The following is a 10,469-nucleotide window of genomic DNA, read 5'->3' as shown; positions in this document are numbered from 1 at the left end:
GTAGAATATTCTTAATCCAGAAACACTGGATTAAAGACTTAAAATTTTAAAAAGGTAAAATAATAGAATTAAATGTTAGAATCAAGAATTGATTAGATCGTGGAGTGATAACTTTCTAAGCTTTATTTTGTTTTTTTTTTAATTTTTAATATTAATCTATGAGAGAGAGAGAGACAGATTGTGAGCGGGGGAGGAACAGAGAGAGGGAGACACAGAACCCGAAGCAGGCTCCAGGCTCTGAGCTGTCAGCACAGATCCTGACATGGGGCTCGAACTCAAAACCGCGAGATCATGACCTGAGCCAAAGTCAGACGCCCAACTGACTGAGCCACCCAGGTACCCCTTAAATTTTAGTTTTTTTTTTCTTTTTAATTTTTTAATGGTGACTTTCTAAGCTTTAGAACCTTGAGAAACACGACACAAATTTGACCATAAACATTTTAAAAACTTAACAGTAAAAATGGAAATATTTAATAGTCAGTCAGACTGAGGGAAAATGTGAATTAGGTGCTATAATGAAGGAGTTCATTGCTGTGGCATTTAAAAAGTTCATGCAAAGGAGGTGTTCCCAAGTACCTTGCACAGTGTAGGTGATCAGTTAATATTTGTTGGTAAAAGACCGATGATAAATGTGCAAAGGCCATGAATAGACAATTCTCACTCCAGGAAACTTAAAAGGTAAATGCTAAAAAAGAAAGAGCAAGCATTTATAAAAATTACATTCAAAGGAATGTAAATTATCTCGTTCCCACTGAATTACTAAAGAAGAAAGTGGTGTAGATTGTAAGCAAAAAAAATAGTCTTGGGTAAAATGTAAACGAGGACCATCTTTTCTAGAAAGCAATATGGCAACAATTATTAAGATCCATAAAAGAACTCTGACCTTTTGGCGCAGTAATCCTACCCCAGGGAATTTATCCTAAAGAAATGATCCAGCCAAAGAAACCAATCTCCCCGTAACCTGAATATTAAGTAGAGCAAGTGGGTCAGGCAGAGTGGGTGGGCTGTTCTCCTTTATTTCTGTGAACTCATTCACTTTTACAGCTTTTTCTTTAATCCCTTAAATAAGTAGAAGTGACTGCTGCTTTTACTGCTCCAGGGCCAGCTGTTATTGATTGAGCGTTTCCTCCCTGCTGGGCTTGGGGCCAAGCAGCTCATGGGCAGTCCCTCATTAGCTCTTCACCTCCTTGTGGCCACCTTGAAGGTAACCTTGACATTAAAGGAGCTCTCTGATGCTAGGCAGGTGAGCTAGAGCAACATCTTCAACTGTGAAGGAACAGAGAGTCACCAGGCCCCGGCCAGGAATTAGATGCTGCTCTCAGGGGAGCCTTGGCCCTTGGGGAGGTCCTGGAGCTGGTCAAAGACCCAGCCTTGACTCCAGCGCTTTGTATGGACTAGTGGTATTGGGCAAGCCCCTCCTGTGAACTGATGCCCCTGGCTTAGGGTTTTGTGGCGGTAGAATCGGTGAACATGCCCAACAGGGCTCTCAGGCAGCAAGAACTCTCTGGCTGAGCTCTAGATAAGCACCTTCCTGGTTTTGTGCAGCAGGGAAGGCCCGAGACTTCCCAACGAAGTCAAGAGACTTTCTTGAGCCTTCTGTATCAGCTGGAGCTCAGAGTGTGCCGGACGGGGCATCTTTAGGTTGGAGATTCAACAGAGGTCTCCATTCACACTGGGCAGCACCCTCTATTTTTCTCCAGTGTTCTGATCTCCCAGCCTTCTTGAAGGCAACTGGTCACCTCCCTCAGACAACCCAGCCTCTGCTCTGGAGCCCCCTTCTTTCCCCTGCCACCTGGCAGCAAGACTGTGGTTTGGCTTAGTGAATTCCTGAGTCTCCGCAAAAAGGGAGCTGGGCTCTAGCCCTGCCTCTGGCTGCCTACTTGACATCTCTACTTAGATTCTACCAAGAGTCTCCAACCTAAATATCCACCTCCTGCTCATAATATTCCCCTGAACAGACTTGACCCTTGGCCTTCAGTCTCTGGGCACAGCAATTCCATCTTTCCCCTTGCTTAGCTCAAAGGCTTGGAATCATTCTTGATGGCTCTTTCACTTGGCCTCACATCCAGCCAGAATCTGTTCCCTTGTCGACATCCCCATGCTACCTCCCCAGCCTCAGCCACTGTTCTCTCTTCTGGAGTTACTGCAGTGGCCTCCAACACGGCCTCCTGGGTTCTACCTCGCTCTGCTCAACCTATTTTCAACACAATCCTAGAGTAAGCCTTCCAGAGCTTAGATCTGTCCTCTGCTCAGAACTTTCCAGCGGCTTCCCAGCTCACTCAGAGCAAAAACCAGTACATGTAATGGACTCAGATGGCTCTGGATGGTCTGGCCCCTGTTTTCTGACCTACTCTACTCCTGCTCTCTCTCATATACTGTGTCTCAGCCACACTGGCCTCCTTGAACACCAGGCACGTTCTGTCTTAGAGCATTTGCACTGGCTGTTCCCTCTGCCCAGAACACCCTTCTTTAGTATCTGTACAGCTGACCCCACCCTTCATTTAGCTCTTTGTTCCCTTGTCTCCCTCCCAGGGAGGTCTCCCGTTAATACTGCAATCCATACCCCCAGCTGTCCTGATCCCCCCTACCCCACTTACTAGTCAGGTGTTCATAGAAATGATCACCCCTGACCATATCATGTAATTCACTTACTGATTCTGGTTATTGCTTATATATCCCTCCTTGCCAGAACATAAGCTCCTGGAGGGCAGAGATCTCTGTCTCTTTCGGGCACTCCTATAATTCCCACTGGTAGAACAGTGCTTGACGCATACTCGACCCTTGATAAGTTTTTGCAGAACAGATAAAAGCCCTACCTTCTGGGCTGGACCTCAGACCGCAGAGTCTGCTGCTGTCTTGGGCTTGAGAAGGTCTTGCTGGCATCGATTCATGGCTCAGAATGACATGTGACATTGTGTGTCCTGCTGTGTCCACAGAGCCTTTTGATTGGGAGAGGGGAGGTTCGACTTGCATTCTTGCCTTTCGGGGGAGGGGGGGTGATCTTCACACAGCATCTCTCGCAGAACTGGGTGACCGGTGGGAGCCAGTGTGAGTTTGGCAGCAGAAAGCGGCTCCAGCGAGATCCCCTTGGGTGTCAAGGCCCAGGCCACGGAGCCACACACATCGTCTCCCTCTCCTGGCATTCTGATACAGGAATCCAGGTGGCAGGTCTGAGACAAGAGGTGGGGTGGGGAAGGCTCTGCCTCTGCGCCTGGCATGTGGTTTGCTCAACGTGCCTTTGACCTCCTGAGTCGAGTCATCCTGCAAGTGTCTCTCATTGAGACCACAAGAGGGCAGGCAGCAGGGGGACCAAGGAAGAGGGGTAACCCCCCCTCACACACACCTCACCCAGACAAAGTAGCCAACTTCTCAATCTTGGGGGACCTAGCAGTGCCAGAAGATCAGTTCTCTCTCCTCCAATTCCCACCCGCATGAGGCCCAGCCAGGCCTGGCACGTCCCTGGGGCTGTGAGGACTTCATCCGGGCCTGGCAGCCATGCCTGCCATTCCCATCTGCCCTGAGGTGAGCTGTGGCACACTGGGACGGCCTGCCACCCGGTCAAGGGGCGTGTGCAGGACGGAAGGCCTGTGGGCCCCAAGGCTGTTTCCCTTCCTGCTTCCCTGGGCTGCTGTTAGGATTCCTACCCAGAAACTTAGAGTTCTCCACCCCCAACGTCATTCAGAGAAACTTGCATATAGGGTACTGGCTGTGCCCAAAGTTGGAGGCGCAGAGCTGGCCTGACACGGCACCCATCGTGGCGTGAGGAGGAAGAAGAAGAGAATGGAGGTCTGAGGACTAAGGCCCTAAATCTGCTGCTATTAGCAAAAGAAAAGGAGAAAAAGCCGGCTGTGTGGGGGCCCGCTGATCTGCTGGGAAGTTACCACGGGCCCCCTCCCCTCCTGGTCCTGATGGAGGAGACCCCGCTGCTCACACCAGGTTCCGGGTCTGTCCGTAGACGGCACTCCCCTGCTGTCTGACCTCGTGTGCAGGCAGAGGGCCCCACCGCAGGAGCAGGCCGGCTCTGGTGAGCTGTGAGGATGGAACCCACAGCTGGGGAGTCCTGAGCCCTCCCCCTAGCTGGCTTTTAGTTTACTCGGGCTGGCCTCTGCACAGAGGCTGCTCCCAAGGCCAGGCGGGGCCCTTTGAGTAGTGCTCCCCACCCTGGTTGAGGGCAGCAGAGCATGGGCCTGTGAGTACACACGTCTGCGCACAAACAGGCTTAGACACTTGGCCTGGGGATGCCTGGCCAGAGTACAGGAGGGCGGGACAGAAACGCCAGAGGCCCAGGGCTCACCATCAGTTTTGCCATTCCTTGAAGACCCTTGGGAACTGGCATTCCTGGGAGTCTACCCTGAGGTGTCACTCTCAGAAGCCTGGATGGCAGCTGTACCGTCTTTAGGCACCTGTGCCTTTATCCTTTAAGGGTACATGCACTGTGAGGGACCCTGGTACTGGCATAGACAACTGTGCCATCCCCTGGCAGTGAGTGGAGGGAATGCCTGACACAAGCCCCTTCCCAAGCCCCTCCCCCATCCTGCTGGGGGCTTGTCAGTGTCCCCTCAGTCGTCGCTGTCCACCTTACGAGATGGTGGGGAGACCGCTCTATGCTTAGTGTCCTGGACATTTGCCTGTTCGCTCTGAGACATCCTCCCCGCCCTTCCCCTGCTCTGCTCTGTAGTGAACAGGTGTAATCCCTGCAAACTACATTTCCCAGGCTCCCTGGCAACTGGCTTCCTGTTAGGCCTGACCATTGGGTGCACTAGTGGGAAGGTGGAGGGCGGGATGAAGGGAGAGGCCAGGGTATTTCTCCAATTCTCTGCATCCCGGGCAGTGACTGTGTCTTCCCTGTGGTACTTACTCCTGCCTGGCAGCCCTGGCCTTTGGACTCACCGTCTCCTCCCACCGCCCCGTCAGCAGGTGGCTTCCTGCTATTGCTTGTCTCTGGGTTGTCTCCCGATCTGCACTTGGCTTTCCGGCTCATCCGACACCATCGTCAATAGTTTCCTGTAGTAACTTTCCTCTGTTGAACTTTCTGGCTTGAGTTCTATTTTCCTGACTGGATCCTGATAAACTTAGTTTCGTTGCTCTTTTTAAACTTGGTTCTTCAGAGAGAACAGCGCGCAAGACAGCAGAGGGAGTCTTGCCAAGCCCCGAGCCAGAAGTAGCTCTGGCAGTTAGGAGCTGTGTGACTTTGGACAAAGAAGATAACGCCTGTGAGCCTCAGTTTCCTAATCTGTAAAATGGGCTTAATAACATTACACAGGAGAACGTGTTGCTTTGCTGTCTCCCTGGGTTCTGGGGGGAGCGTGGAAGGGTCTCTAGTCTTGGGGAGAAAACAGGAACAATTTCAGCAGCAGAACCAAGGGTCCTCACCCTGACACTGTAGCTGGGGTCTGGCCAGATAAAGGCCTTGGGACTTGGCTGCCGGGGGTGGTGTGTGAGGACAGACACAGCTTGGCTCCGCTGCTGGAGTGTCCTCTATCACCAGGCAGCAGGTGTCTGGCTAGAGCGCTGGGAGGAGACTGAAGTGCTCGGCTGTGAGCAGAGCTGCTTTCCTCCAAGAGGCCAGGCTCAGTTGCTCTGGGAGCTGCTGGATCATTCTCACCCCCACCCTCTGCACCTCCTTCCTTGGCAGCCCCCAGCCCCACCGGAGTCTGGGATTCTCCCTATGGAAATACATAACTTCAGGCAAAACGTACGACAAGTTGCAGACAGGCCTGGGGGAGGCAGCAGGTGAGCACAGCTGGACCCTCACCTGGGGCTGGCCACTGACACAGCCGTTGCGTGTCCCCATGGTGACTGATCCAGCTGACTCACTGGGGGGCCCTGGCTGAGTTCTTTTCTGGGTGCCACGTTCTTGCACTCATGCAGTGAAGGTGACAGCACCATCCTTGCAGGTCGTCAGGATGTTAGAGATGATGGATGTTGATAATGGCACTCAATAATAAGTTGGTGTTACTTTCGTTGTTGCCTTCCATTGCTGATGACTTCCATTGCTGGTACCAGGACGGCTCGAGCTAGGACTACTGGTATGTGCATGCAGATGGGTGTTGTCAGGGAATGAGAGAGGGGTCTAGAAGTAGAAGCTTGAGTGAAGCAGTTTCCTCCTGGGCATAGCACTGAACCCCAGAGACCCAGCTGGAGCCTTTGGCCCAGGCCTTGGAGGGCAGAAGGAGGGGAAGAGTATGTCCACCTTTGGGGCTTTTTACCTGGATAAGGTGGTAATAAGAGGAAGCTCCAGCTTCCTTTTTTCAAAATCCTCACCTCCCAGTGCTCCCAGCCCCTCCACTGTTATCTGGACTCCGTGGTGAGAGATGCTAGCCCTGCTGTCCTGAGGGCTCATCAGTCAGCCATGTCCCCAGCCCTCTAGAAGCTCAGGGAGCTAGCCTAAGGCCTTATGCCATTCCATCCCTCAGCCCTGCTGGCCAGGCCAAAACTCTCTAGAAGGAGGAAGGAGAAAAGCAGACCCCCAGAGCGTTCCTTGTAGGTCTGGGCTGGTCCCCAAGGTGATGCTACCACAGCCTGGCACAGCTTGCCTCCACTGCCTGCAGATACCTGATCCCCCCCAGGCTGCTCTCAGCAACCTCACTCCCCTCTTTTCTGGCTGTGCATGCTCAGCCTTTCATTCTCCCCCAGGTTATCATAGCCCCTTTCCTAGTCTCCCTCTCCCCTCCTGTTGGGTCCTCCAGTCCGCCTTCCACTCAGTAATTAGAGCGATCTTTTTCTGAGGCCAGTCTGGTGATACCAGTCCTCAGCTTCCGACCCTTCAGTGGTTGCTCTTGGAGTGACATCTACTCTTCACTTTGCCATTCAGGGCCCTTTCTGGTTCAGTGTCCATGCAGTCATTCCCACTGGCTTCTTTTATATACTCTCCTGCCCTCCAGCCAAACAGGGTTATTTTCTGTTCCCACGCAGATGGCAATGCTTTCCCACATGGCTTTTGTTCACAGACGTCCATCCCATGGAGCACCACCTCTCTCTTCTCTGATCAGAACCGACTTGTCCTTAACCCAGCAAAATGGTGCCTTAAACCCAGTGTTTATTGTACGGAAGTCCGATCTCCCTCCCCTTCCACCTTGTCCCGCCTTGCTCTCAGACCATCTACCTGGTAATGCAACTATGTATGAATATGCCTTATCTCCCCTGTGGGACAGGAAAAGAACCTTGAAGGCAGAGAGAGCATGGCTGATTGGTTTCCAAACCCCGAGCACAGGCCTGGATCAGAGGTGGCCAAGTAGCACCTGTTGACTATGTATAGCCAACCACAATATTTGTGGTTGTGGTTCTGGCTCTGGCACACGCACCTATACTCAGATAGAAACCAGGTAGACAGTCAGGTCTCTGCTACAGTCATTCTGTGTAACAAGACTTCCAAATCTTAAGGGCTTGTAGCATCCATTTTTCCTGCTCACAGGTCTGTGGGTTGGCTGAGTGGCTCTGCTTCAGGCTGCAGGTTTAAGGGTGGCCTGAGCTCCCATGGGATTGGCCAGGCCAGGCTCCAGGCTCGTTCCATGTGCCCACAGCCAGGGACCTAAGCCGAAGGGACAGTGGCCATCTGGGACAAACTCTTCTCATGGCAAACTAGCAAGAATGTGAGTGGGCTAGCCAAACAGCAAGGCCATTTGAAGCCACTGCTCACGTCACATCTGCTCATTTGCACTGGCCAAAGCAAGTGTCCCAGCCAAGCCTCATGTCAGTTGGGCAGGGAAGCATACCTACCTGCCCTAGTAGGAAGGGCTGCAAAATCACAGGACAAAGCATGGCTCTGTTGCGGGGAAGGGGAAGAAAACTGGGAACATACTCCAGCCCAAACTCCCAGAATAAAGGTCACACACATTGGCGTCCATGGTTCTGTTCTGCTCACAGCTATGCAGACTAGTCCCTGTCCTCTGATGAAATACATGACCATGTGGTGGTGTGTTAACCTCTCTGTGCACCTGCTTTTTTTTTCAGCAGCAACATGGGGATAATAATACTTGTCTTAGAGGGCTCTGTGAAGTTTAATAGACTTGATACATGTTAAACACTTAAATAGTTCTCCATAAAAGTCTCAGTGAAAGTAAGCTGCCTCTATTATTACTGCTGCTACTACGATACAGCCAAGCATCCAATTTCACCCCTACTCCCCCTGTGCCTCCCATCCACGGCCACACCTGTGCAGAGGTGTGCCCATGTGTGTGCACAGGCAAGCGTGCCCATATGCCAGGAGTGGCCAACTGACAACCCATTGACCGCATCTGCCTGCGCACGTGTTTTCACACGTGTTTTTGTTTGGCCTATATAGTATTTCAAAACATAAAAATAAAAAATGTGTTGAGTTATCCTCACAGATGGTAAACACAGTTATGGAGTGGCTAACCTCTCCCAGGTGGAGGCATGAAGAACCCAGCACTTAAGGGTTGGATGCAGCCTGGGAGGCAGTGAGAGAACGTGTCCCCAGAGCAGGGAGGGGTGAGGGCGGCAGCGGCTGCAGGAGGACCCCAAAGCCTTGTGAATTGGACTTAGCACTAAGGAGGGCATGGGGGACTTTGAAGCAGTTTGGGAAGTGGCAGAGGCATGGGCAGGATTACAGGGATTGAGAAGCTGGGTGATAGTAGGTGAACAAGTGGAGAAGTGAGTGTAGCCAATTCTCCCAAGATTGGCTGGAAAGGGAGAACAGGAAGAAGAGTTGGCAAGGGGGGGGGGGGCGGGCATGGGAATTGGGTTAAAAATAGTTTTCTTAAAATGGGAGAGGCTCCAGCACATGCAAATACTGATGGAAAAGGTCCAATTGAGACAGAAGTCTGGGACACAGGGAACAGAAGGTAATGACCGCTGGAGGGGGTGGGCGGGGAGGAAGCCAAGTGCAAGTGCGGTGTCAGCCTTAGAAGGGAGAGAGCACATCTGCCCCACTGAGACCAGAGAAGGGGTTGCCCAGCTAGTTCATGGCCAAGATGGAGCTGGGCCTCAGGCTGCCTGTTTTGGTCATTGGTTCACTGATCATTCAACAGGTATTCATCGAGCATCTACTCCTTACCAGGTACAATTCTAGCAAGAAACCAAACAGACAAAGATCACTGCCTATATTCTAGTCATGAGAGAGAGATAATAAAGCAAAATGAATGAGAAAGTTGTAGAGATCATTAGAAGGTGAGACGTGTTGCAAATAAAAATAAAGAGGAATGGAGAACGCTCAGGGCATGTTTGCAGTTAAAATAGGATGACAGGGTAGGCCTCATGGAGAAGGTGCCATCTGACCAAAGACTTGAGGCAGTGAGTGAGCGAGCCTTGCAGGAAGCTGTCCAGGGACAGCATCTCCTGGGAAGAGGCAAGATCGGTGCAAGGGGCCAAGATGGGGGGACATGGTCAGAGCAGAGACAGTGGGGCAGTAGTGGGAGGTGAGGTCACAGGGTCCACTGGAGGGTATTGAACAGGGGAACATGATCTTATATTTAACAGTGAGTTGGGTGGCTGTATTAAGAAAACTGAAGGGGGGTGCATGGTGAGAGGGAAAGTGGGGAGACCTGCAGAGGCTGTTTCTATAATCCAGGTAAGAGATAATGGTGGCTAGGGCCAGGGTGGTAGCAGAGGAGGTGGTGATGGGTGACTGGATTCCTGACATATTTTGAAGGTAGAGCCAACCGGATTCACTGATAGCTTGAGTGAAGAATGAAAGAACAAGAGACATCAAGGATGCCACGAAAACATTTGACTTGAGCAGCTGGAAGGCCAAGGTTGCCATCTACCGAGATGGGGAGGGCTGTGGGGGAAAGCAGGACTGGGGAGCAGTGGGGATGAAGAGCTCCACTTGGACATGAGCTTGATGTGTCTGCTAGACATCTACATGGAGGTGCCAAGTAAGCAGTGGGATATATAAGTCTAGATTCAGGAGAAATGACTAGGCTGGAAATATAAATGGAGGTGTGAGTCATTGTTATCTGGGGTTATTTGAACCCAGGAGACCAGATGAGATTATCACTGGCATGAGTCTAGGTAAAAGAAGAGATTCAAAAACAGCCCTGGAGCCTTCCAGTATCCCCCAGGTCAGGGGGAAAAGGTGGAACTAGCACAGAAATAAGGAGAGAAGGAGACAGCCAGTGAGGGGAAGGGAATGAGGCTGTGCTATCCTGGAAGCTGAAAGGAGAGCTGCTTCTAGAAGGAGGGAATGATTTGCTGGGTCAAATGCTGCCAATATGTCAAGACAAGAATTAAGAAGTTGCCACTGGGATCAACAGCATGTTGGACATTGTGATTTTGACAATAGCAGTGCAGAGGCTTGTGGGCCTGAGGTGGGCCCTTCAAACATTTCAGGACCCTCCTGTGGGATTAAGTGAGATAGATATGTGCATTCATGCTCTATACACAAAGGTGTGCTCTAAATGCCGGGGCACCTGCTGGGCTAAGTGGTGGGAATCACACGATGGTACAGAGGACGAGAAAGTCAGTCTTGGAGTGTCCAAGTAGATGTAAGTCCTGCTGCCCTGCCTACC

The 10,469-nt window shown here is 51.5% G+C and overlaps 1 protein-coding gene across 12 annotated transcripts in view; it reads left to right on the top strand.

Moving 5' to 3' along the window:
• Positions 1-10,469, top strand: part of MICAL2 (microtubule associated monooxygenase, calponin and LIM domain containing 2) — a 223,961-nt gene that overhangs the window by 144,061 nt on the left and 69,431 nt on the right. The window lies entirely within an intron of this gene.

Source organism: Panthera pardus, unplaced genomic scaffold, assembly GCF_024362965.1.
Source record: "Panthera pardus isolate Hobbes unplaced genomic scaffold, ASM2436296v1 HiC_scaffold_12, whole genome shotgun sequence".
NCBI classification, from domain to species: domain Eukaryota; kingdom Metazoa; phylum Chordata; class Mammalia; order Carnivora; family Felidae; genus Panthera; species Panthera pardus.
This window is presented reverse-complemented; position numbering and strand designations above follow the sequence as displayed.